Here is a 27,951-nt window from a genome sequence, read left to right on the forward strand (position 1 = left end):
GAGTTGTAAAATATCCTCCCGTGCCTCATGAACTGGAGAAGAATACAGCTGGAATAGAAAAGGGATCACTAAACCAATAATGGTTGAAGATATCATTCAGGATGGGAGATGTGTGCTGAAACTAGATCACTGTATCACTGTATCACTGTCATGCCGTTGTTCATCGAATTACTCGAACAGGCGCCCCTAACGTCTCATTTCATCCCAGCCATGAGATTTTAGCAGTCTCTCTTTGTCTTTCCCAACGATTGGAGGCTTCTTTCAGGGTCAGGGGAATGACACCTGTTATTGTTACTGTTTTGGGCATGTCGAATATGAGACAGAGAGCTGACCAGGTTCTGCCGTGTGGGCAGGATACTCTCAGTAGCTTGCCGGACTCTCTGAGAGGCATATATATTTATTGGCCTCCAGGCAGCACTTTGCAGCCACGTGGTCCAGGAATATGTTCACCCGTGTGAGGCTCGGACCAAGCATGTGGAAAGCAGCCTGGAGCGTGCCAGAGGTGGGGTAGTGGAGGTCAGCTGGCAGAGCTGGGTCCCTTGGGGCGGGAAGGGCTCTGACCCGTGCTCCTCTGGCGGGCCCACGTGAAAACAGCCTGGAAGGAGTCTGGGGCATATTATGGGGGCCTCATTTTATGGTGCCTTCCGGGAGAAGCAGCCGTGAGATCATTAGGGTGGCTGATGAGATTATCTGGCACCAGTAGGAGGTGGTTTATGGGTTTGATCCCCCAGGTCGCCAGGGACTGGGGGAAGCAGGCAGAAGATCTCTGCTCTGGGGTCCCGTTGTGCCCAGAGTCCAAGAACACAACGTTTCACAAAGTAGATAAAGGACAGAATGTGATAGTCTCTCAAGCAATAATGCCCCAAAGTAGAGAGAGGGTATGGGGCAAATTGCCATAGAGATGGGGAAGGGGTGGGATACAGGGTGGATACTGGGGACATTGGTGGTGAAAAATGTGTACTGGCAGAGGGATGGGTGTTTGATCATTGTATGGCCGAAACTCAAACATAAAAGCTTTGTAAATGTATCTCACGGTGAGTCAATAAAAAAACAAAATTCCTTCCCAGAGAAATCTCTTCTTTAAAATGGGTCCAGATGTCTTTAAGGTCTTTCACTGATGATGGTTTTGGAAAATCCCAATAACTCGTTAAGTTGACTAAATGCTTCTTGAAAGTTCATTAAAAATTGACATTCAGGGGGCTGGAGCGATAACACAGTGGGTAGGGCATTTGCCTTGCGCGTGGCCGACCCAGGTTCTGATCCCAGCATCCCATATAGTCCCCTGAGCACCGCCAGGGGTAATTCCTGAGTGAAGAGCCAGGAGTAACCCCTGTGCATCACCGGGTGTGACCCCCCCAAAAAAAAAAACCAAAAAAAAAAAATTGACATTCAAACTGAAGCCAAGGAAAGCTCCCATGTAAGAGTGGCTGTTCAAATAAGGAACAGATTACTTTCCTTTAAATTTTTTTTTTAATAGTAAACATATATGAACAAATCATTTACCCTCTTTAACTCAGGGTGTGGCTCCATTTTCCAAATTGCTTGAGGAGTTCTCTGAAATTTTGTGGGGAAGCCATACCTGGAGATGTTGGGGGGTGCTCTATTCCAGACTTTTTGGTAAGGGAACCTCCAGCCAACTTCCTGTATGCAAAGTAGGTGCATGGCGGGTTAAGCAATCTCTCCAGCCTTCTTTGATAATTTAATGCTGCCACCTGGTGACTAAATCAGACAGTGCCGGCCTTTTCTTTTTTTGAACTAGGACAAAAGAAATACAGATTAACAAAGTAAGGAGGCTTGATTCTACATGTCCATAAACTTCCAGTTGTAAATAAAGCCTTTGGAATTCCAAAGTAGATGTTGTAGATGTAGATGTAGATGTTGTAAATAGATATGTAGCCAGAAAAGATATCCACCCACATTTCAATTGCTATGACCTTGATGTATCCATAAAAAGACAATTAGAATGTCATTTTAAATGAACTTTAAAGAAGTACTTAGTTACTTTTCTTTGCAATTCCACACCTCTGATACTAAGAGATTTTATATTTTTTTATTAAGGTTTTTATTATATTATTTTATTTCAAAGGCTGAAGATCATAAATAGTTGAGATACAAAACGTACACTTAGCGCGCAGAGTTATCTTTTTTTTGCCTGAAAATGCCAAATTCATAAATTGTAGTTGCAATCATTAGTCTTACTCTGTATGTGTTCGTGCCTGTGTGCGTGTGTGCGCCTCTGTGTGTGTGTGTGTGTTTGGGGGAGGCTTGAGCTATAACCTGGCTCTGCAGTCAGGGATCACTTACGGGACCAGGGGTAGTGCCGGTATAAAACAAGGGTTGGCCGTATCCTACCCATGGTACTGTATGTCTAGGACTCTTTGAATCTTTTAAAATATAATATTCTGGGGGATGCAGGGAGGGAGGGAAGGAGGGAAGAGAGAGAGAAACAGAGAGTTGGGGGGGAGTGATAGCCTTGTCATAAACTTCCACCCCCAACCCCACACCCAATGATATCATAGGAAAAACTACTACAGCTTGCTTCTTTGGTGTTGTTTTCAAGTACACGCTGACCAGTAATTTAAAATTCCTCTTACAAATTTCTCAATTGTTCTTGCCACACCTGGTATTACTCAGGAGTTGATCTAGGCTAAGTGTTATATATCTTTTTTATGTTTTGGTCCACCTGGCAAAGCTCAGCGTTTACTCCTTGCTCTACACTCAGGTATTACCTCTGGTGGTCCTCAGGGGACCATATGGCATGCTAGGGATTGAACCCGGGTAGGCCGCATGCAATGCAAAATACCCTATCCACTGTAAAATTGCTCCAGCCCCAGGGCTAAGTGTTAGGGGTTCACTCTGAGCGGTGCTTAGCAGAACAAGTGGTGAGTCCCAAGGGTGGAAGGCAAGATCCTTAAGCCATATACTATCTTTCTGATCTCTGCGGTTACTCTTTTAAGCCAAATTAAAGAAATCAACGCCCCTCAGTCTGAAATGAACAACCTGTACGATAAAAAAAATACAGTCTCCCTGTTTTTCCCATAAACTCACAAAAGCTTAAATTATATCTATGTAAATTTCTTAATATGTATACATTTTAGGGCTTCAGAGGTAGTACAGTGGGCAAGGTGCTTTCCTTATACACAGACGATCCGGGTTTGAACCCATATGGTCTACCAATCATGCACCTAAACCCTTGTAATAATTTTTTCACCCATATTATATTTTTATCTAAGATATTTTATATTTGTAAATTTACGTCATGTAATTGTTATAAACTATATAATTTAAACATGCAAAATATTATACATTAAGTATATTACCTATACTATAAAACATGTGAAAATATGTTATTTTTTAATGTTAACCAAAAAGACTTGGGCATGTATCCTTTTTATATTTCAACAATTATTTTTATTTCTTTAATTCAATCAAATTTCAAAATTTACAATACCATTTATTACTTGTTTACCCATCTACCTCCCCAAAGTTACCCCAAAACACTTGTGAAAATTAGCTTCCTGACAATATTTCCATCAACACTTTGGACTTCAACTGATCGGAGAATAATATATTTTTGGACTTTCTAGGAGTTTTGTAGCATTTAAATTCCATTTTTCCATCTCTGTTTTTTTTTTCCTGATTAGCAATTGGGGCAATTTATAAGATTTTGGGGTTTTGTGCGAAGATTTAACTAAAACGATTTTTTCTTTTATATAGACCTCCCAAGCCTTCTTCAGGGTCCTTAAGACCCACTCATGCCAATAGTCAGCCAAATGAATGATCAATTTTCAAGCACAGCTGAACTTATGATCATGCCTTCAGAAGCTGAGGATGAGAAAAAAGCCACAAACTGTAGACTCATAATGGGTCTCTTCAAAATTTAGGACCACACCAAGCTCAGGCCCAGAGTCCTTCAGGATCATACCCAGAACTAGACTATGGCTCTCTGAGAATCCTCTAGGAAAATAGTGTGTTGGTGACGCTGATGAAACAGTTTCACTGTGCTTTTCGTACTAGCGATTCCTGTAGACGATTATGCTCTCTGAATCAATTCGTATCATCATTTAATGACATGGAAGCTGGGAAACATTGAAGACTTTGGTACAGCTTTCTTGATTATTTGACCTTTCAAGTAGCATTGTGTGTACTATTTCTTTTTCTTTCCATCTTGGAATGGACTCAAGCATTTTCAATATCCACTGTTTGTGGTTCATACAAAGGTACAATTTTAGAGCAGAAAATATTTGAATCAGAATGATAATCTCAGGCATTTTCTGTAACCTTTATTGGCCACTGTGTTTCATGATCTCTAAAACAGGATTAATCCTTTACAATCACATTATGAAGTAAAAGGGAAAGTCCTTGAAAGGGTTTTGACGTTAATATCCTTTAGTTTACGTTTGGTGAGCCAGGTGATCACCATCATCAAGGAATACGAATACTCGTCGCTATATCAATGCTTCACAATCCAAATCTTCTTCTAAAATCAGTGTCTTTTCATTTTTTAATAAGAAAATAGCATGGTGATCGACTTTTATTTGCTCAACAATCTTATTTTACGCCGAGGATGGTTAAATCTCCTCCGAAGATAAAGTACGTGAAAACGTCTTTCAGTATAGCGTTTTTTATAATAGATATATAATTTTTGAAAATATTATTTCGCTTATAATTTTGAGGGGTGCAATTGCTCCAATATAGCCGGTTTTCATTCTGGCAGGCCACTCCTCTTCCCCTCCCCCATACCCCCACCCTCTCCCTCCTTCCTTAAAGTTCTGCAACATGATGCAGCAGCCATTTTTCCGCCATGCGGTGAAATCTTCTGAAAAGGACTTCTTACCCCTGTGGTTCTTTCTGGATCATTTTCCAGCATGCTATTACCCCTACTGGGGTACTTATTTTTAAGGACCATCCTAAATTCCATAATATACTTGAATAATGCTAAATTTTCTTCTCATATTTTATTGGCATATCATTCTTTTTCATGTATTTAGGATACTTGAATGCAATTTTTTGTTTTTTAAGAGTGATTCGATCCAACGATTTTGGGTTAACCTTCTCTGGTATTCGTGGCTTAGTTTTCTTTTTCATCCGTTATTCTTTACTTCGCCCATCGGGGCTGTGGATAATTGGTATGATTATTTGCCCAGCGGGGCTGTGGATGCGTGACTTTTAGAGATTTTATATATATTTGGATGTACATGTACATGTATGTACATATGTATGCATATACATACGTATGTATGTGTATATGCATTAATGTGTATCTTTTGCCCATCGGGGCCATGGATACGTGCGCTAAAAACTTTTATCCCCTTCGCCCATCCGGGCCTCGGATACCTGCAGTCCGCTCCCTAACCTTATACAAACATTTAAATGAGCCGGCCCATCAGGGCAACGGATACCTGCTTTTCTTTTCATATAATTGTTTTCTTGGTCCATCGGGACCCTGGATACCTGCTCGGTTTTTTTTTTTTCCTTGCCCATCGGGGCCTCGGATACCTGCTCGCTTTTTTTTTTTTTCCACTTGCCCATCGGGGCCATGGATACCTGCTTAGATTTTTTTTTTCTCGTATGGCTCCACAGGGCGTTTTATGAATGGAAGTGTTATTTTATGATAATTGTGCTATTTGGAATGTCTACAGATTTTCATGGCTGGTAATCGTTCCGTGGTGTGAGTGGATCTGCGGTACTTGTGAAGTTAGGGTAAGGGGTTGTGTAGCCTGGGGGGGTTATGGCTGCCGTTTTCATGGCTGCCGCTTTCATGGCTGCCGCTTTCATGGCTGCCGCTTTCATGGCTGCTTCTCTTGCGTGAATGGCGGTAGTTTGCGCTCAACATGGAGGACGGACGGAATGACTAAAGCGTTTTGCATGACTAAAGCGTTTTTCAAAACGCTTGTTAGGAAGCGTGTGACAATTGCATTGTTGTCAGGATCATATTGTTATTCCAAGAGGCTGATTGATGACAAAGAAAATACATAATGAGTCCCGATGAGCATGGCGGCGGTTACTATGCAGCCTTGCTAAGTATGGCGGCCAGCATTGTTAATGTCCAAGATGGCGGATCGGTTGCCGCAGTGTCCAAATGGCGGGAAAACCACGTCAGGGTGGTATCTTTGTTCTCGCGTGGAGTATGGCGGTGCAAATATTCTATTACATAGAAGATGGCTGCTGAAGGACATGCCACATTGTATAACATGGCGGGCTTTTGTCTTTGCCGTATGCATTTCCTGGTAGGTTTTGCCATAGGGACAATATGGATGACACTGTCATGTGAATGTCATGCCATTTTGTCACGTGGATGTCTTGGCGCGGCTAGGATTTTTTGGCAGTTGTTCATGGCGGGCTTTGCCGCTAGGTGGATTTGCCGCATTGTTAAAGATGGCGGACTTTGCCGCGTTTGCCTTGAAAAGCGGAAGATGGGAGGGGCAGTTTTGCATTGCAGCGTTAAGCACCCAATCAGAAAGGGTAGTAAGATAGGGCACAGGCAATTGGTGGATTAGAATACTGAGTTAGCATGGCTCCTGGCTGAGGTCTTTATTCAGCCTTAAGGAAGGAAGTGGCTGAGTAGGCTTGTACTTCTGCTCCGTGGGTGGTCCCGAAGGTCTTTCCAAGGACATTCAGCCATTTCACTGGCTTCCTCCAGTTTCTGCTTCTGTCCTCTTGAGCATTGTCTCTTGCAGTGCTGGATAGTTGGCTGGGGTCTGACCCTAAGAGTAATTGCATGGCCTCAGGCTCTTTTGCCCCCCCTGCTGCTTGGCTGCTCTAACTTGCCCAGGGCTATGCTGCCTTAGGTGAATGGTGATCAGTGGTAACAAGGATCAGAATGAATCACAAAAGACGGTTTTCCATTAGGTAGTACCGGAGAAATCCCTACCTTCCTCAGAGAACAACCTACCCCTTAGCTACTGCTGGGGTCGGATTTATTGCTTGGATGTTGTCTATAGGTTATGTGGTTTTCAAGTATTCTTTTTAGCCTAAGGATATTATGGAACTGTGTATAGGGGCTGTTTATTTTTTAGATTTCATGTTAACTATAATAATTGCTTTGAATCTGGTTTCTTTTACATTCATATATTTCTGTTAATTATTTGAACTGCTTGATTTTGGCTATAGGTATTCCGTCAAGTTACCTTGCATAAAAAAATGTTTCTTCTTTTTTTAATTTTGAAATTGACATAACAAAACAACTTTCTATTTTTGAAACATCACAAATAATTAAAATTTACTTTTAAACTGTTAAACTGAGGGAATGCGGAAAGGAATATTTTAAGGTCCATTCTTATCCAGGCCTTGCTTCGTTCTTATTGTCAACGCTGCACTAATTGACGAATCATCTATGCCTGTTGTAGGAGACTAGAAGTTTTATGAACTTGTCTCCTTATTGGATTATCAATGACCACAATTCCAATTTTCTGTTATCAGTCCGTCATCTACTGCCCAGCCTGATCCCAGCAATATCCCATCTAGCCCCAGCCCTAGCCCCAGCCCTAGCCCCGTCCCAGCCCAGCCCCGTCCCAGCCCCGTCCCTGCCCTAGCCCCAGCCCTAGCCCCAGTTCTAGCCCCGTCCCAGCCCTAGCCCCAGCCCTAGCCCCAGCCCTAGCCCCAGCCCTAGCCCCAGTCCCTGCCCCTGCCCCTACCCAGCCCAACCCCTGCTCCAGCCCACTACCCTTGGTCCCCTGCCCCAGTCCTACTTCTCCCTAAAGGTGCTCAAATTTGTAATGATTATAGTCCATGGAAGTAGTTGGATTGCTTATCCATTAGAATGGAGTATCATATCTGACTCTGGAATTTGTTGTCGAGTCTTAGTACTGTCTACCAAAGTAATCATTTCATTAGTGAATACACATTACCTGTATCCCAATTTTCTGGAGAGTGCTCTGCTAATAAACTGTACTGATTACCAAGACTCGCTGAGTGAAGTTCTGATTGTCCATAACCCTGCCCGTTGGATTCCAAACAGATCCAAAGCAGTTTTTGCAGTAAGAGACTTTTGTGTTAACAGAGTCTGTTGTGTTCTCTTTAATGTCCTTACTCCCATGTTCATAGCTGTGTATTAAATAATGATAACCTATCGATTTGTTACTTTCATCTGGAGAATCCTGCTGTTCTAAGAAAATTAAAGTACCAAATTGTAAATACATGTTGTCTTTGGCCGTTAATCAATAATCCCCTATCTGCATTGTTACTAAGAACTATTATGACTACCTAAAACCAATAGTTATCTTGAATTATTACATTGGTTACAAAGAAGTAGCATGAACACCTGAAACCAATAATCCTCTTGAATTATTAATGAATAGTACTCCAATTGTCTGCCTCTTTTCATTACACTAGTCCTTTGATCTCTCTATAAGTTCATTTGCAAACTTGGAACCCCCAGTGCTTTGAATTAACCTAGGATCCTATTCTCTCTTAAGCCAAAAGCCAAGTACTTAACTGAAAATGGTGTACACTCTAGGAATCCACACTTTCCAACACTCTTTGCATTACAGTGGAGTGTACTTGGAACTATTAAAATGCTGATGAAGCAAGTGCTGGTAATCTGTCTCCTTGCATTACAAAAAGACAATACTTGGAACTGTAAAGCTAAAGTAACATAGTTCCTTTGTACCCAGTTTCCAATCCCTTTCTACTTTCTTTTAAAAGGGATTTGGGACAGTGAATGTGCTCCTTTGCACCTGTGGTCTCTTATTCTAGACTAAGCAGCAGAAGTACTTGGACCCAAGATATTACTCATCTCAGCTGTGGTCTCTTCTGTGTATATAAGATCCCATCCCCATCTATTACCTCAATATTATATAGGGGTGTAATTGGGATCATTAAAATGCTTAATTATGCATTCTGGTGCCCTGTGCTTGTCCAGTAGATTCTGATTGCTTTATACTCCTTTTATTAATGTAAAATGTCTTTGAAGGGCATCCTGGGACTCTTAAGGCATTAATTGCAAATGAAGTCCCTTCTGGTAATCCATTTTCTATCTTAAACTCCCTTTGCACTACCACAAAAGGGACTTGGAACTATTCAACTAAAACTACTCTTAATTACAGTAATTGTTCCCTTAGTATACTAAGCCCTCCACTTCCTCCCTTTATATCACCTGGGAGGCTTTCTATCACTTTTAGAATCCCTCCATTGCAGCTGGTGGCACCTTCTTTGTATTAATTTTGCCCTCCTACATCCTTTAGTATTTACACAGAGGTTATTTGAGTGTTAAAATACTCAAATGAATCTGAGATCCCACCCATTTGATAGTATAAAATGCTATATTCTACTCTATTGGTATTACAGCATAGGTACTTGTGATGGTTCATGTGTTTAATTGCAATGGTGGTACCTGCTCTTAATTTCAAATACCACCTCAGTCCTTTTTTTTTGCAATACAGCAGAGGAGTCCTGGGACCACTAATATGCTTAAAGGCAGGTGTGGTCCCTTTGTTAAGTCTATGATCTCATTCCCTCTGATTCCTTTCCTGATACCTCAAATGCTATTTGAACTAATACAGTGCCAATAGCATCTAAGTCTCTTTACGTGTTTCAGAGTGCCATCCTGTGGTACTCCTGAGAATTACAGCAGAGACTACTTGGTACCATTACAAGCTTATTTGCTGCGGTGGTCCCTTCCTGTAATGTTGGGTCACTTGCCCTACTACTGGCTTTGCATTACCGGGGACATAAAATGAGACTGCTTAAGTGCCTCATTGCAGTTCTGGGCCCTTCTGTGGGTCAGGTTCTCCATTCCTTAAGTCCCTTTGCATTACAGCACAAAGGGTTGGGACTGTTGAGCTCTTCATCGCAGTTTAGTCCCTTTGGCACTATAGAATCCCTTGTCCTATCCTCATTGCATTACCTGGAAGACTATTTGGGACTGTTAAAGGTCCTCAGTTTTGCAACATTTATCTAGTTTCACAATTCTTTGTTGTCCCTCTGCATTACAATCAAGGACTTGGGACTATTAGTGTGCTTAATGCACGGAGGGCTAACTTATTAGACAAAGATATTATCTGCCACCACACCCTTTCCATTAGTAAGGAGGGTACATGGCACTTTTAAAGTGCTTAAGTAATTGCAGCTATATTTTTTCTGTTCCTCTGATTTCCTATTCCTTCCTACTCCCTTTTCAATACAACAGAAGGAAGGTTTGGGAACTGATCCTCAATTTGGGATCTGATATCTTCTGTATATATAGTTTCCTATCCTCTTGTACTCCCTTTGTGTTAAAGGCCCGCTTTGTAATGTTAATTTGCATAATTGCATGAGTGCCTCTTTCTATATAGTAAATAAAATACCACACTTGCTTCCCATGTTCAGCAATGGAAGACTTTCTTTACGGAAGACTTATAATGAAACATGGTTATTAACCATATTATCTTTTTTTGTGTGTGTATTTACATTTATAGTTTTAATTGACCACAGCTGTACCTTTTATATTAGAACTCCTGTACTGTACTGTACTGTACTGGGGAAATGAAGAGACCACTTTAAAACCCTTATCGTGAGACTATGGATGGGAATAATTAACTGTTGCCCATAGTCATTACAATTAACTGGGTCCGAGGTTATTTGTCTTTACTGCACTAATATTTTCCACAGAAAGCCCTTTCTTAAACCTTCTACAATTGTAATTACCCTGTCACCCTTCCTTTGAAGGTACTATAGGTTTTTTCACTTAAAGTTCCATTTCTTGGCTTTATGATAATAAGAAATTTTATTTCTCTGGGATCCTGTGCACTGAAAAGGGGGGATTATATTTGTCTGGGTTCTTGTAGCCTAGACAAAAAGTAGGTACTACTCACTACACCTTTCTGATATAACCGAGAGTACCTATCCTGCAAGACTTTGGAGAATCAAGGTGTACAATTATAATAAATTATTAAATCAAAGCAGTGCACCTTGAAAATTAATGCACACACCTGCACATAACTCATCTTTTAGATTATAGCTTTATCCCTTTCAAAGTACAGCAGGGAGAAAGAACCTAAAAAGGCATTTAAATGGCCTGTTAATATTACTATGATAGAAACCCACCTTCTTGGTGCCTACATACTTGGCCAATTCCAGCCTTCTTTACCTAAAATCAGGCAGTGCCCAATTAACGTGCATAACTGCACATGTTGGAATTTGAAATAGATCCTACCTTCATAGCCCCTCTGCGTTAAAGCACAGGTGATGTCCTAAGTTCTATTAGCATCACTTTGATTCTGCTTGAATCTGGTGCCTATAAGTCCACATCCACGCATCTTAGACATGAATGTGCATGACTCGTCATTTGAATGAGATTTAACTCCCTGCCCCCTGTGGCAGTATAGCAGGTGGAGCAACACCAAAGGCCTTTTGGCCCAGTTCTATTAGAATGTGTAACTTACAAAAACCCATGCTCTATCGAAAATCCCTAATCCAAAACTCTAGCTCTCAGTTCTTCCCATTAAACAGAGCTAGAACACTTGTTCTAGAACTCTATCTACTGAACTAGAATACTTCTTTGGTCAAGGTGCACAATTTCGACGAGAACACAAGACCTTGCACCGTGGACACTAATTGTAAATGACTCTACTTTTAAATAAGATTCTACCCGCATAGCCCCTTGGCGGTAAAGCAGGGGTGATGTCCCAAAGACCTCTTTTCTTGGTCTGTCAATGACACTTTGATTGCGTTTGGATCTGTCCATTAATGAAGCCCACCCACGCCCTGCACAAACACTCTACCTATCTCCACTTTCCTTTGTCTACCATCAAGCAGTGCCTCTCCACTGAGCTAAAACAACTGGACAGTCAAGGTGCACACATGTAAGTGACTACAAGTCCACAACTGCACCTCAGATATGAATGTGCATAATTGCACATGGCTCTCCATTTGAATTCAATTCAACCCTCATAGCACCTTTACAATACTGCACATAACCCCCAAAGGTCCCTTTCTTGGCCTTTAAATATTATTGTGCTTCAAATGGAATCTATCCATTAGAGAAACCCACACTCTCCCCACCACAGCAGTGTCCCTCCGTGGACCTAGAACACTTGGACAGTAAAGGTGCACGCAGGTATGTGACTACTAGTCTGCAACTGTGCACCTTGGACATTTATGTGCATAATTGCACATGATTCTCCATTTGAATAAGATTCAATCCTTAAAGACTTTCTGCAGTAAAGCAGGCATGATATACCAAGGACTGTTACTGTCACTTTCATTCTGTTTGACTATGTCAATTTAGAAAGCATCCCAACCTAGCCCTCTTTGTGCACTCCCCTCTACATCCTTTCTTTTCCATCACATAGTACCACTGCAGAACCAGAATATAGACTATAAGCCTGCACTTTGAACAGGAATGAGCATGACTGCACATGGTTTTCATATGAATTGGAAAATACCTTCATCAACCCTCTGCGGTAAAGCAAGGGTGATATCCTACAAACAGGCCTAATTTCTTGGCCTGTTATTATCATTTTGAAATGCATTTTTAATCTGTTCATTGGAGAAGCCCACCCTCTCCCCTTCCTATCTTGAACACAAATGTGCTTAATTGCACTGGACTCTCTATATGAATAAGATTATATCTTCATAGACCTTAGGGGGCTAAAGCAAGGGGTGATTGTCCCAGAGACTTGTTCTCTTGGCCTGTTAATGTCACTTTGATAGTATTTGAACCTGTCCATTAGAGAAGCCCACCCACTGCCTGTCCCAGCACTCTGCCTGACCCACTCTCCTTTGTCTACCATCAGGCAGTGCATCTTTACTAAAGTAAAAGTGCACGCAGTCAAGGTGTACACATCTAAGTGACTACAGGTCCAAAATGATGCACCTTGGACGTGGATGTACATAAATGCATAACTGCCCATTTGAATAAGATTCTATCCTCATAGCCCCCTTACTTAAAGAGGAGCACAAATGTGCATAACTGCACTGACTCTCCATTTGAAAAAGATTGTACCTTCATCAGTCCTCTGCAGTAAAGCAAGGATGATATCCTATAAACCTATTTTCATGGCCTGTTAATGTTTCTCTGATTGTATTTGAATCTGTCCATTAGAGATACCCACTTTACAGAACCAAAACAATTGGGCAATCATGGTGTGCACAACTAAGTGACTGCAAGTCCACAATGATGCACCTTGGACATAAATGTACATAATTGCACATGGCCATCCATTTCCAGTTTTAGTATATGTGCTGCCAAAGGAAGCATGATGGCTCCCCATTTGAATGATTCTACCCTCATAGCCTCTCTGTAATGCAGCAGAGGTGCCGATCCTCAGGGTCTCGTGGAGTGTTAATGCTACTTTAGCTATATTTGAATATCTCCCTGCTCTGTGCATGCCACCCATCTCCAGGATAGGTGGATGGAAATGACCGTTCCATCAGTCATTTCCCCTCTAAAGCTAAGCCACTTGGACAGTTGAGGTGCACAATTCTAACCACAAAGCCATAACCACAGACCTTAGTAATTGTAATTAATTTGTAATTAATTACAAATTACATTTGTAATTAACTGTACGTAATTTGTAATTGCACGTGGTTCAATATTGGATTAAGACTGTGCAGTACACCAGGGGTGGAGCCCCAAAGGCCTCTTTTCTTGGCCTATTATCACTTAGATTACATTTGAATCTGTCCATTAGAGAAGAATTAGCCTCTTCTCTCCTTGCTCCCTTGCATGTCTCCATTGTTCTTCCCTCCCATGAATGAGGCAGTGCCCCTCCACAGAACTAGAACACTTGGACAATTTAGGTGCACATATCTAAGTGACTATAAGTCTACAACCGTGCACCTTGGACATGAATGTGTATAATTGCACATAATTCCCCATTTGAATAAAATTCTTTCCTCATAGCACCCTTGCTTAGTGTGGGATGATGTCCAGAGGCCTCGTTCTGGCCTGCTAATCTTACTTTGATTGTATCTGAATGTGCTCATTAGAGAAGAGCACCCTAAGGCTTCCCTATCTACCACATTGCCCCATGTCCTTCCCTTCCCCCATGACAGTGCCCCCTACAGAACCAGAATATTTGGAGAGTCAAGTTGCACACATCTAAGTGACTACAAGTCCACAATGATGCACCTTGGATATGAATGTATTTAATTGCACATGGCCATCCATTTATAAGTTTAGTATATGTGCTGCCGAAGTGAGCATGATGGCTACCCATCTAAAATACTATTCTACCCTCATAGCCCCTTGGCAGTAAAGCAGGGGTAATTGTCCCAGAGGCCTACTCTCTTGGCCTGTTAATGTCACTTTGACAGTATTTGAACCTGTCCATTAGAGAAGCCCACCCACTACCTGTCCCAGCACTCTGCCTGACCCACTCTCCTTTGTCTACCATCAGGCAGTGGATCTTCACTTAACTAAAAGTGCACGCAGTCAAGGTGTACACATCTAAGTGACTACAGGTCCAAAACGATGCACCTTGGACGTGGATGTACATAAATGCATAACTGCCCATTTGAATAAGATTCTGTCCTCATCGCCCCCTTACTTAAAGTGGGGTGATGTCCAAAGGCCTCATTCTTGGCCTCTTGATGCTACCTTAACTATATTTGAAAGCACCCACTGGGGAACCTCACCTTTAGGCTTCCCTATCTACCACCCTTCTCCATCTGCTTCCCTTTCCCCATGACAGTGCCCCTAACAAAACCAGAACATTTGCACAGTCGAGGTGCACACACCAAGTGACTACAAGCCCACAATCATGCACCTTAAACATGAATGTGCATATTTCCACAGACTGTACATTTGAAAAAGATTCTACCATCATCGACCCTGTGCTGTAAAGCAAGGGTGACATCCTATAGACTTGTTTTCTTGACCTGTTAATGTCACTTTAACGGTATTTGAAGCTGCTAAGCAAGACAATTGGACAGTCAAGGTGCAAAACTCTAAGTGACTACAAGTCCACAACCATGCATCTTGGACATGAATGTGCATAACTGAATACAGTTGCCCATTTGAATAAGATTCTATCCTCATAGCCTCTTTGCTTAAAGCAAGGGTTATGTGCAAAGGCCATTCTTAATGTTACATTTAATGTTATTTGATTTTAAATGAATCTATCCAGAACCCACCCTCACCCCACCCTAGCAGCCTGCCTGTCTCCATCTTTCCCTTTTCATCAGACTGCCCCTCTACAGAACTAGAAAACTTGGACAGTCAAAGTACACACATGTACGTGACTACATGTCCACAACTGTGCACTTTGAACATGGATGTGCATAATTGCACATGGCTCTCCATTTGAATAAGATTTTATCCTCATAACTCCTGGGCTAAGCTGAGCATCATGTGCCAAATATATATCCGTCATTATAGAAAACTATTTTTCCCTCCCCTGTCACCATTTTTCCTTTTCCCTGAGGCAGTGGTACAAGTCCACAACCATGCACCTTAGAACTGACTATGCATAATTATGCATATGCATGTGACTATGCATAATGGCTCTACATTTGAATAAAATTCTACAGTCATAGGCCCTGTGCGGTAAAGCAGGGGTGATTGGCTCAAAGGCCTATTTTCTTGGCCTGTTACTTTGATTATATTTGAATCTGTCCATTAGCCAAGAACATCCTCTCTTTGTCCAACTCTATCCTTTATCAGGCAAAACCTTTCCACAGAACTTAAGCACTAAAGTAAATTAAAGTCCATATTCAAGTACCTTATACGATATATGCATATAAAAACCAACCCTCAGACTCCTTTTGCCGTACCATCTCATAAGTCTATAAAATGTTATTCCATTATACCCCCTTTCATTGCTGCAGAGGCTACTGACTACGTAAAACTTTTCCTTGGACTCTTTTGTGAGCACAATCAATGGCAAACAAGTATTTGCCTTTTCCTAAAGATTCTCCTAAGAATGAATTGTTTTGCATAAAGAAAATTTTCTTTTCCGACCATCTTAAGCAATCACGACCTGACCTAATTTACCACTGTATAATGAAGCATGAATAGTACAATCAGCCATGATTTTGAGTATAAAGCAACTACCCATACTTATATTCCTTTGCATTGCTTGTTTAAAAAAACTTCACCAAGTCATGGCCATTTTCCCTCATCTTCCATTTCCCACCCCCTTTCCTGCCCTTTAAACCACTTTTTTTATGGACTATTATTTAAGGAGTCCATAAGATCCTATTAGAAAATATTCTCCCTCTCCCTTCTGCCCCTACACTGCTCGTTTTGTACTTTTTGCTGGGGAATATTTATTGGGCATGTCCCTTTCAGTTGGATTTTAAAGTTAATAAGCCCAAGTCATCAGTTTATCTATTTTATATTGCTGTAATGCCTCTGTTGTACTCTCCATGTTTCCCAAAGCCCCCAAAGCCCACACTATACCCCTCTACTTGGCATTGCCTCTGAGTACTGCTGAGGAACCGAAGTCCCCTCTGTTATTAACACAGCATTGATTGTCCTGTTTCTCAACCCATCAACCCAGATCTATATACCACTTTGATACATTTTTGCAGTGTTGACTATCAAAAGCAGGCCGGAACTACATGAATGGTTTCTATTCCTTTTCCAGCATTTTTTGTGATCTCAGTTCCAATTATTGTCATATTCTGAGAACCATTTGCCCACCTCTGTAACTACTTCTGGGCAAAATGCTAAATACAAGTCAGGCTGGTCCATAGAGGGGGATTGCAACTCGTTACATTATCAGTAAAAGTAGTCTCCCACAGAGAATTAGCACTGACTTTATTGTTCCAGAACACATTGCTTGACTAAGAATTTCTCCTCTCAATGCTGTAGAGTAGCAGTTGCCAAGATACAACTACAGCAAGAACTTGCTAATAATTTTTAATTTAAAACTATTTATTAGAAAGATTTAGAATACAAGGTGAAATTGATAATCTGGTCATTAAATCTTTAAAACCTAAAAGTATGTCATGTACTTAATGACCAGTCTCTCTCCTCTACTGAGGGTCTATGGATAGATCACTGTGGCTTATTGTTTATCACTGTGGCTTGTTGTTTAAGTATAACTAGGGAGGAGTTCTAGAGTGGAACTCTTAAAGTCTATTATCTATATTAACAGAAAGATAAGCCAACATTAATCATTCTTCTGGACATAAAATTCAGAAGTGAGTTAGCTGCCTGATAATAAAGAATAATAACCGAGCCTTCTAAAGGACAGAGTTTTTGACGGCAGAAAAGTATTTAGTAAGGAACTGCTGAAGCAATAGCAGTTGCTTATAATTACTGAAATAGGATATTGTTCCTCTGAGACGGATGTCAAAAAAAATCAACCAGCTCATGGTGCTGTCTGCACCACAAGCTCCTGAGACAGCTGGAAGAGGAGTCTCTGGCCTTAGAATACTGTAAGTATTACTATATTACTAGTAAGTAAAATTTTTTACTTAATTTTTTTTATATTTCTCTTAGATGCTACCCATGGAAAAGTCAGGGGCTGCCACAAAGTTTTCTTCCTTGTTCTCAACTCATCTTACAAATCAACCAACAGAATTAAAGAACTAATGTTGTATACTTGGCCCCATGCTAACTTACGCTGAAGTATGGGTGGAAATGATGTGGTTCTTTTATAATTACATTCCTGAGATGGTGGAGGATCAAATATAATTGTAGTTGAAATAACTTAAGAAAATGATCTGATAATTAAGTGCTATCTTGTGTGAATAAATTGAAGAGATTTAAAAAGGAACAGCCTACCAGGATTTGAAGTTGATAGGATGAACTTGAAGGATGCTTAACTTTTCTTTCATCCACGATGATTAACATTGTAGTCATCTAGGTGGTCCAGTTGATATTTGTTTCTTACGGCGTATGGAGACATGGAAAGCATTTAGAGAGACGAGACTGAGACGTAGTGCTGTATGCAATGGCTCACAGATTGTTGATTGTAAAATCTCATAACCAGGTGTTCAAAGTTCAGTGATGAGAGCTATGGGGAAATAGGATTAAAAAAAAAACATGACTTGCTTATTCTTGTAATGTAATTGATATAATCTTTCCCCCTTTTCAATAGGAAAATAAGCTGAACCCAAACAAAGGTCCAGCTGAAAAACCAAACAAAATAAGAAGCATTTTTCTGTGCACATTCATGCATCCTAGTGGGTGCAAGAAGTATCAAATAAAGGAGCTCTTGATGCCCATTTTAGTTCATATTTGTAATTCTTCACAACTTATTTCCTGAGCTCCAATGTCTAAAGATAAACCTATAACTGACTGATTGGGAGGAATACATAAATAGTCCCAATCTCTTTGAAACATGGTGTGCCTTTGTTTTTCAACAAGGAGTAATTCAGCAGGATGAAAGACACATATGAGAATATGTGGTTTAAAATATACTGATTTAAATCTTTGGCAGAAAATGTTTTCAGTAGTTAACGTAAAATTTGGGGATTCATGAAAATATATCCACAGTCTCCCAGGGTTCTTACTCACCTATTTGAGAAATATTGGTCTACTCTTTTGAAATCTTTTGCGAATCAAATTGCCTTCAATTATGATCTTGACCATTATGATATTAACATTTGTCTTAAAGGTATGAATTCTGAGTTATTTCTGTATCCTCAATTCAAGAAGAATGAGATGGATTGAATACTGCCACTGGAGTAAAGGTAAATCTTCAAATAGTATTTTTTTTTTTTTTTTTGCTTTTTGGGTCACACCCAGCGAAGCTCAGGGGTTACTCCTGGTTTTGCACTCAGGAATTACTCCTGGCGGTGCTTGGAGGACCATATGGGATGCCGGGGATCGAACCCGGGTCGGGCGCGTGCAAGGCAAACGCCCTACCCGCTGTGCTATCGCTCCGGCCCCTAAATAGCATTTTTAATTTATTCATTTCCTACAATGAAATCTCTATAAGATTTTTTTTCCCCTTTTCAATTTTGTATTCTTTGTTTTTTTTTTAAATTTTTCTTTTTGGGTCATACCCGGCGATGCACAGGGGTCACTCCTGGCTCATGCACTCAGGAATCACTCCTGGCGGTGCTCGGGGGACCATATGGGATGCGGGGAATCGAACCTCGCTGCGTGCAAGGCAAATGCCCTACCCACTGTGCTATCACTCCAGCCCCCTTCAATTTTGTATTCTTGGAGAGAAGCTTCTTTTTTCAGTCAACACATAAGTAGAGTCAAGTTTTTTTTTTTCTTTTTGGGTCACACCCGGCAATGCACAGGGGTCACTCCTGGCTCTGCACTCAGGAATTTCCCCTGGCGGTGCTCAGGGGACCATATGGGATGCTGGGAATCGAGCCCGGGTCGGCCGCCTGCATGGCAAACGCCCTACCCGCTGTGCTATCACTCCAGCCCCAGTAGAGTCAAGTTTTGCCCACACAACTTTCTTGTCCCGGTATTTACATATATTATTTGGAATTCATCTGCACAGAAAATTAATCTTCTCAATTTGTGTGATTTGTACTGACAGAAATCATTCATTCATAACAGTTCATGAATTTTATCTTTTAGTTACAATTCGGTCCAGAATGTTCTAGTTTTGGCCTTTGAGTATTCTTTCAGTTGATTCCATTGACATAACCTCATTATTGGGGTTCTGGCTTTTTTCCCTTTTTGTACTTGAACATTTCTCAATTTCTGATATTGTCTGTCTTTCTGGGATACTGCTGGTGCATACTGTTATTGCAGACATTTCAGAAACCAAACAGCCTCGATAGGAGATATCTGAGATGCTTGTATGTAATGCTTCAGGTTAATGCTTGCTAGTTTTTTTGCCTTGGAGTTTTCTCAATAGTTTTGGTGTCTTGCTAAATCATGTCTTTCTTCTTAAAGATATTTCGATCTGAGGATTGCAAGCAGCTCTGAGAAACATCACATTCAGCAGATTCTCCAGTTTTGAAATCTATAATCTCAAACTAACCCAAGATGATGGTTTGCTGACCACTTGGAAGAAAAGAAGTACTTAAGGTAGATTAAAGAACTTTTTTCATTTTGCCTTTAAGTTTTGCTTTTTTGTTCATACTTGGGGACTACTCTTGGTTCTGTGCTCATAGATTACTCCAGTGATGCTGGGGAAACCATACAGTGCTGGAGATCAGACCTGGGTCTCTCACTTTGCCAAGCATGTGCTCAATGCTTTTGAACTCTGGCCACACGACCTTAAGATTTTAAAGAATAAGAGGCCATTTTAATTATCGATACATCATTACTACAAAGGTTCTTTAAATTTATTTATTTTGCACAAAGATCTTACCTTTTTGATAGTGAGTTGGTCCAATTTACTTACCCATCAGAGAGAGGCTCCAATAACTTCTTTAAGGAAAAGACTGATTCTAATTTCATAATTGAAAGATAAGAGATGTAAAACAAGTTAATTTCACATATCATAACTAGTTAGCAGAAAAGAGAAAACAAGCCAATGACTTCTGAGGAGTAAGCCTTGAAATTATTTCTAGTTTTAGAAGATTTTATGAGTTGGACATACCCTGTTTTGTCACTGTTATTACCTTTTTAACTTGAAAATTAACAAATTTGCTTCATCATAAACAGAAAACCATTTATATAAGCAAACCCTCGGTTTATATAAACAAACCCTAACTCCCTCACTTTCTATACCCCTTACTCATACACTTGTTTAGCTCTTGATTAACAGGGGACCCAAATACATGCATAAGATAGAGATTCCAGGATTTGAACCCAGGGGCTCACACCTGTAAGTCAATTGCTCTACAACTGACCTATATCCCTGGTCCACTGTAAGCATTTTCAGATTCTCTGAAGCTCTGATGATGTGCCATGTGAACACGATAAAGCACGTATATGAGCTGTTCAATAAGTGAATTAAATGGTTTTGGTAGAAAACAATTCAGTTTACATAGTAATATGCTGGAGTACTGCCAACGTAATGTTCAAATTAAGAGGGGAAGCTACAAAACTAGGTTCTGCACAGTTCTAAATCAATACCCTTTACTTCATCTAGAGGAAGTATAAACATAAGGGGTTTTTTTTGATGGAAGGTGGCATTTGGGTAACACCCAGGCCTGCTCAGGGCTTTTTATGGCTCTGTGCTCAGGAGTGACCCCTTGTGGCAACATGTGGTTCCTGGGGCATGAAGTGAGTCACAGGATTCAAAGCAGCTGCCTTACTCCCTATACTCTTTAGTGCCTCAAATACTGTTGAGTTGAATCTTTGGTTGTTCATTGAGATGACTTTCCCAGTAAAATGTTAATTATTTTTCTTTTATCTTTCCTCCAGATCTTCCTCTAAATAGGCTTGCTGCTTTACAGTGTTGGTGACACTTTCCCTTTGACGATCCCTAGGTGGAGATGGGGCATGAGGATCCTCCAGGGGAAAGTCTCACTACCACTGGGCAACAACCCTATGCTGGGGTTTTCTACAAAAATTTTTGAGCCTACATGCAGTCCCAAGATAACTACCATACACCAGAGGTGAGTATGCTCTTCATAAAAACATAAGTATTAAAAAAAACCATAAGTATTCTTTTAATGTTTCATTTCCAGTAGATATTGAATGTAGCTTTCCATATGGACTCATTGTCAATGGGAAACAGCTGGATGAAAGTAGTATACCGGGTTTTATGTGTTACAGATGGGAGTATAGGATGTAGTACAGGGTTACATCTACACTAACTTGAAAATAGATAACCGCTACCAAATTAGCAATCATAGTCATGGGCAGATCATTCTTGATTAGAAATTCACAAATTTATTTACAACTTCTCCCTCTGCTGCACTCGGCAGGGACCACAACTTGTAATCCTTAGAGGAACATATGTGGGTGGTGCCAGGGATCTAACCCAAATCAGCTGTGTGCACATAAAAAACTGTACAATCTCTCATACCCACAAGAACTCTTATAATTTTCTTGCTGTTCTTGCTGATTGATGGAAGCCTCACAACAATATGATAGCCTGGCCCAAATAGCACAAAGTTGTCTCGAATATCAGTGATGAGAATTGCTGATTTGGGAAATGAAGGTGTATTCATTCCTGATCATTCATATATATATGTACAAATGTGTACTAAATCAAGTAAGAATATAATTCAAGGTGGTGTTTCCAGTATTATTAGGCAAGATATTTCCAAACTTGTCTACTTTTCTATTGTGTTGAACAAGAAAACTGTATGGATTTTAGCTCCAAGGGCTTAAAAACTTTATACATTTTTAAAGTCCTATAGAGACAGTTTCCATAGCTCATAATTTGAATCTTCCCAAATTATAACTTGAGCCCATTACACCAGGAATCTTATTGGTATTCAAACGGTTTTTCTCTTTTATTTTGTGGTTCTGGATTGTTGCCTTCAAATCTACCACTTTACCACTTGAATTCACTGAAGCAATTCATATATCCTACATTTTGTTTTTGTTGTAGAATAATTGAGTCTCCATGTTTGTTATTTAGCTAGATTTTTTTTTTGCCATAATTAGAGGCCTAAAGGCAGAAATCTATACAAGTGTGGGCCTCTCTAACATTTTATCTGATAGTTCAGCCATGTGCACACTCTAGCACAGATAGCAGTTTCTAAGAATAGCTTCTCGGTGGTTATTGTTCCTAGAATTATTAATTCATAGTAATAATAACAATACAGTTACTAATGATATTTGTCATAATTATTAACCCTCTTCTTTTTTGTTTTTTTTTTCCTTTGTCATATTTCCTGTGCTTCTAGTGTTCTTCTCTTTGTCTTCACTCTCCTATTACTAACCCTTTCTCACTTAATTAGCTGCGTTTGCTTATAAGTGTGTTTTTCTTGCTTGACTATTTCTTCCGTAAATGTCTAATCTTTTTTTCTAGTGTTTCTTACTCATTTCTATGATTCCCTTGCTAGTGTATCCTGTGTGTATTCTGTCTTTTTCTTTGTTCTGAAATGTGTGCCTTGGCTTACCTGCTTGCTTCTAATTGTTTGCTTTTTCATTTTCATTGAGAATATTTCTCATTCTCTTTGCTCTCTTAGATCTGCCTCTTCTTTCACTCTTCTTCCCTTTGCACCTGAGTGAAAAATGCTATGTGCTTTTTGCTGATAGCCTGCCTACTTCTAGTACTCTATTATTTGTTATTTTGTCCCTATTTGTTGGTTTGATATTTCACTTTTCCCCTCCTGATTCTGGCCTCTTTGCTGCTTCTCTCTTTAATGTACTCTTTCCTACATTTCCTTTTTGCCTCTCTTGGCCATTTGCTCGCTCTTCCTGTTATGTGTACTTGTATTTCTATTATGTGTACCTTTAATTCTCTTATGTGTGCCTTTATTCCTGTTATGTGTGCTCACATGTGTATCTCTTTGTTCTTTGTGAGTTTCCAGTTTACTATGCATGGCTATTTTCTTGTATGTTTTTTCCTTTCTTTATGCACCTTTAAATATTTCACACCCTTTATGTCCTTCCTTTCCTTCTTGATTTCAAGCATCTTTCCCTTCCTGTTGTGCTTATGTGTTGCACATGTCCATGCCTGTGTGTGTTTGTGTCCAAGGGGCTCCTTTAGCCCACTTCAATAGGTACTGAGTGTCAGCTCTCAAATCAAGGATTGCAGAATTACCTATGCCAGACAGCCCTGTGAAATTATCCATCACCAAATGGTGGCAAGTCTAGACTGAAATAAAAGACAACACTTAAAAGTGCTCAAAGTAGAAGACAAAGGACAAATGATTTGAAACTTGAGAACTGAAATATAAAATGGAAAAACTATGTCTGTGTCCCAAGATGTATTGAAGCCTCAGTACTCTGAAACCATCAAAATTGGACCTTGTTGGATAAAAGATGTGATAGACAGTTGGATGGTCTTATTCAAAATAAGGCTGAAGGTCCCAAAGTGGAGACCCACGGGAAGCTCAACACTTAAAATGACCTGATTTGAAGACCCAAGATCCCAAGATGGAAGAACCCAGAGACACAAAAGTACTCATCTCTAGATGGGTGGTAGGCATGAGACAGTATTTCAAAACTAAATTAGATGGGAAGATCCTGTGACATAGAGTAACCGAGACCTAAATAAATTCCAAAATAAGAGCCTTAAACTACAGGTTTTTTTCTTTTCTATTGATATTCTAATCTTGGAGCATTTCAGTTCTCATATCTCCATTTAAGCCCACTTCTTTTAAGAAATCCTATCTATTACTCCTGGGCTATCTAAGTCTAGTTTATATTCAGACTTTGGGGCTAATTAACAACTTTTTAGTATCCTTTAAAAAATATTTGATTTCTCTTCACTCCAAGATACAAATTGTATTTCAAACATCCCCTTTCCTCGGAAGCTCTAAGCTGTTGAAAAGAGGAAAGCATAAGATTCTTGGAGAAAATGCCAGGCATCTTAGAGAAAATCTGAAGGGCAATGAGAAAAAGTAGAAAACTATAGTGTGGCACTCTGCTAAGAAGCACCATCTAGCAACATTTTCTTTAAATGTGTGCACTGGATTGCTAGCAGTTGAGACACTCTATCCACCCTTGAGGGTTCCCCCAAAAGGGTGTTTGTGCCTGGGACAGAGTGAGGCCCCAAGGAGACAACCTGAACTCTGCTCATAGTAGTGGCTTTATAATTTGGTATTCTTCATTAACCTTTCTCTGGGTTTAATACCCATCTGTGAGGGATAAAGTGCTTTGCACTTGCACATGGCTGACCTAGTTGCTGACCTAGTTACTGACCCCATTGTTACATATGGCCTACTCCAAACACAGCCAGGAGATATCTCTGAGCACAGCCACATGTGGTCCAACATTCACCCCTCCATCCACCCCCTCACTTCCAAATAAATACGCACCTCTAAACTTTAAGTTAAGAGGATTTGGGAAGATTTAGCAGGTAGCATGTTTAATCCTTTCCAAAAACTTATTTCCTCTTACCAAGAGGGAAGACGTTTTCAAAGACTCAGGAAAACAAGGCATTCTAATTAATAGTGTATTAAGTGTGCCGACTATCAAGTTTCAAAGCATTATATGAATGAGGGGTGATCATACTCTTTCAAAAAGAGCACTTTAAAAGGAAAGCTACTTTTAAATCATAAACCAAGTACTCATGTATGGACCATAGTTAAACACCTCTGATACAGGTGTTCTGGACTGTGCTAGATAATACTGATTTCAATCTGTACCTGTCCCTGTAATTTATGATCAAATACAGAAAATTTGAAGAAAAGTAAATTATTGTATTTTTAAATTATAAAGCACTTAATTATATTCATATTGGAAATTAAATGTCTGATAAATAACATATTTTGGTCATCATGTTTCTGCTGCTGTGGTCATTATGAATAAAAATGGAGTATTCCTCTAGCAGAAAGTGCATGGAAACTGCTTTTAAACTATAAAATATCATAAACATAAACCTACATCTATAAACATTCTATGCTATAAGCTATAGATTATAGTATAACACCAATGGGGTTAATCTATTACTATCCCTTATAATATGCGAAATGCCATGTGTAGACACTACAGATATCACAGAATGTTAAAATGTTAAAATTATAGGGTTAAAAATTTCAGAAAAGCATATATTAAAGTGCTTTGTAGGCAATAACACCATATAAACACAATGGGCTCCATGTTTATGAATGAATGAATGAATGAATGTTACTTTTTATGTGCCAGCTATTTCTATTAGCACTATAAGAATCAAAGATAATGTTTCAAATTAGTAAGGAGATTTACATTCTATTTATACATAAGTTATTTTTTCATCAATCAAGACTTTACTGGTGATATCCAGATTAAATTATTGTCTGTTATATCCCTTGTAAAATGGAATTAATTTAATATATACATGAACTTTATTGTGTACAACATAAGATGTTTTATATATGAATACATAACTTTCTGTGAGATGGGCATAATCACCCTCAGTGAGAAAGTCAGTATGGCTATGCAAGCTATATCTGTGAACTGAACATTTTGGACACTAAAGAAATACACAATTTATCATTATATTGTGCCTAAAGCTGAGAATATTAAGGCACCCTATAAATGTAACTGGATTGCTCGTTGGTATAAGTATTCATTATACTTGGTAAAATGAAGTCTTTCTAAATAAATACTGAATATTTTAAAGGCTTGAGTAAAAGATCTTATAACTAATAGATAATTGTCTATATGATAGTCTCCAAAGAGTTAAGAAATGATAAACCATTTTAACATGTCTTTTGTAACAAAAGATATGCATGAAATAAATTCATGCATTTTAAATGTGCTTAATAGCTGATAAACGAACATTGATTTTCCTTTATCTTACAATGTCAGTATTGTGCCCACAGAAAGCTATTTTTGTAAATTTTAAAAGCTTTCTGTTTTATAAGGAATTGTGGGCCTAATCAATATTAATACTTTCTTGAGGCCCAGAAAACCTCATAACATATCGTTATATATTAAAAAAAAAGTAATGGATATGAAACCAAGACAAAAATAGTTTTGTTTCATTGTCAAGGCATTGCTGTAATTCCTAGACTGAAAACAAAAGATCTTGACTTAAAGATAATACCTTATTAATTACCCCGGAGACTATATGACGTTACTACTGTTCATTTTATTTACCCATTCATTCTACATGTATATTTGAGAGCCTATTGGGTATATAAGGTTCTTAATTGTCCTCAGAAACATGAAAAACTGAACATTCTGTGCGTTTCTTCTACCACACTGGCCACTACAATAAGCAGGGTTTTCTACTGAGTTTGCTCCTTAAGTTACAGGAGTCTTCCTTATTTATTACAGTTACTTGACTTATCCTTCAAAAGGGACAATAATTCAACCAATTCGCAAGGTCCGATTCTCATATGCCTTATGGAACTATTCATACTCAAGCCATAATTGGTTTTGAAATTCATTTGCCACTTTGTTTTTCTTTATCATTTACTTTCTGACAAACACTGCCTCAGTCTATTAAAAGAACAATGACTTGGCAGGTATCTGGCTCATAAGGAAGTGGAGCACATTCCTGGAAAGAAGGAGGTCCATGTTTAATCCCTGGTACCTCATGGCCCCTGAAGCACTAATGGGTTGTAAACCTAATGCCCTTGAGTGCTACACAGGTGACTTTGGCATATGTTAGTGCAGTTGATTCTGCTCTCTGCCAGACCACCAGGCAAGGAGTAGCCCCAAGCCTACACAGAAAATTAGAGATGGAGATATGATTTCTGTCTTGTAACTGCTCCTCAATTTAGCCCTTAAAAAGCTTACCATCCAAAAAATTATTTGATGCTGAAGAAATGACCTGTTACAGCTTAATAATTTTAACATGCATGCTTAAGTTTTAAGAATAAAATAAGACAGAAGTAATTGGCAAAAATTGGATTATACCACCAAATCTTTAAAATCTTTGCCGAAATAGGCTTTGACCTTTTCTACTTTTAAATCACTCGCAGAGGGTGGGAAGGAGGAAGAGTGAAAGAAAAGGTCAAACCTATTTCTAAGTGAAGCCTGCCTTTTTCTGAGAAAGAAATTTTGGCTGCATGGTATTCAGCTAAGCTTTGGGTTAAATAGCTAGGAAATGTATTTAATGAGTGACTTGTCCAATTTAAGATAGTTTAAAAAACTATAGTCATAACTCACTGCAAAGCAAGAAATCTTTATTATTCCACCTTCTATCCACTGAACTCAATTTGGGGTGGGATTGTGGTTGGGGGTGCACTATTGAAAAATAGAAAGGAGAAATTAACTAAAAGACTTCCTTTCACAGTTCCTAGCATCGTAAGACTTTCACTACTGATAACACAAGAAAACGAGGGCATGCTATCATCTGATTTTGTGACATATGAAGAAATTGAGAACAAGTCCATTTTTAATGGAAAGAACTTCATCTCTACCTATCTACATGAAAGGGAATCTGCAAAAATGTCCTGATAAATGGAAAACCCACTTTAACTCGTGAACTGACATGAAATGCAGTCTTCTGCACTTTGAAAATCTTGCTCAACCTTGTTGAACAGCAAAGAACTATTTACCATCTACATGTTATAACTCAAACTGGGGGCGGGCAGGGGTAGGGCAGGATGCTTTATAATGTCAAATAAAATAACTTTTGGAAACTAATTTGATGTGAT

General features: G+C 39.4%; 2 long non-coding RNA genes across 3 annotated transcripts in view; one reads left to right on the forward strand and one right to left on the reverse strand.

Annotated features, from left to right (window-relative positions):
• Positions 1-1,588: 1,588 nt before the first annotated feature.
• LOC129399983 (uncharacterized) overlaps positions 1,589-27,951 on the reverse strand; it is a 29,550-nt gene continuing 3,187 nt past the window's right edge. Inside the window, exons 2-4 of the long non-coding RNA XR_008627327.1 lie at positions 20,193-20,238; positions 17,657-17,888; positions 1,589-1,755 (exon numbers count right to left, since the gene is read on the reverse strand). This is a non-coding gene — a long non-coding RNA (uncharacterized LOC129399983). The remainder of the gene's footprint in view (positions 1,756-17,656; positions 17,889-20,192; positions 20,239-27,951) is intronic.
• On the forward strand, positions 4,816-27,933 carry LOC129399982 (uncharacterized). Of its 2 annotated transcripts, XR_008627326.1 has the most exons (6): positions 4,816-17,307; positions 18,492-18,567; positions 19,739-19,873; positions 21,161-21,354; positions 22,597-23,839; positions 27,588-27,925. It is a non-coding gene; the product is annotated as an uncharacterized LOC129399982 (long non-coding RNA). The 2 variants fall into 2 exon arrangements; XR_008627325.1 differs by having other exon boundaries at positions 22,597-27,933.

Source organism: Sorex araneus, chromosome X (assembly GCF_027595985.1).
Source record: "Sorex araneus isolate mSorAra2 chromosome X, mSorAra2.pri, whole genome shotgun sequence".
NCBI lineage: Eukaryota > Metazoa > Chordata > Mammalia > Eulipotyphla > Soricidae > Sorex > Sorex araneus.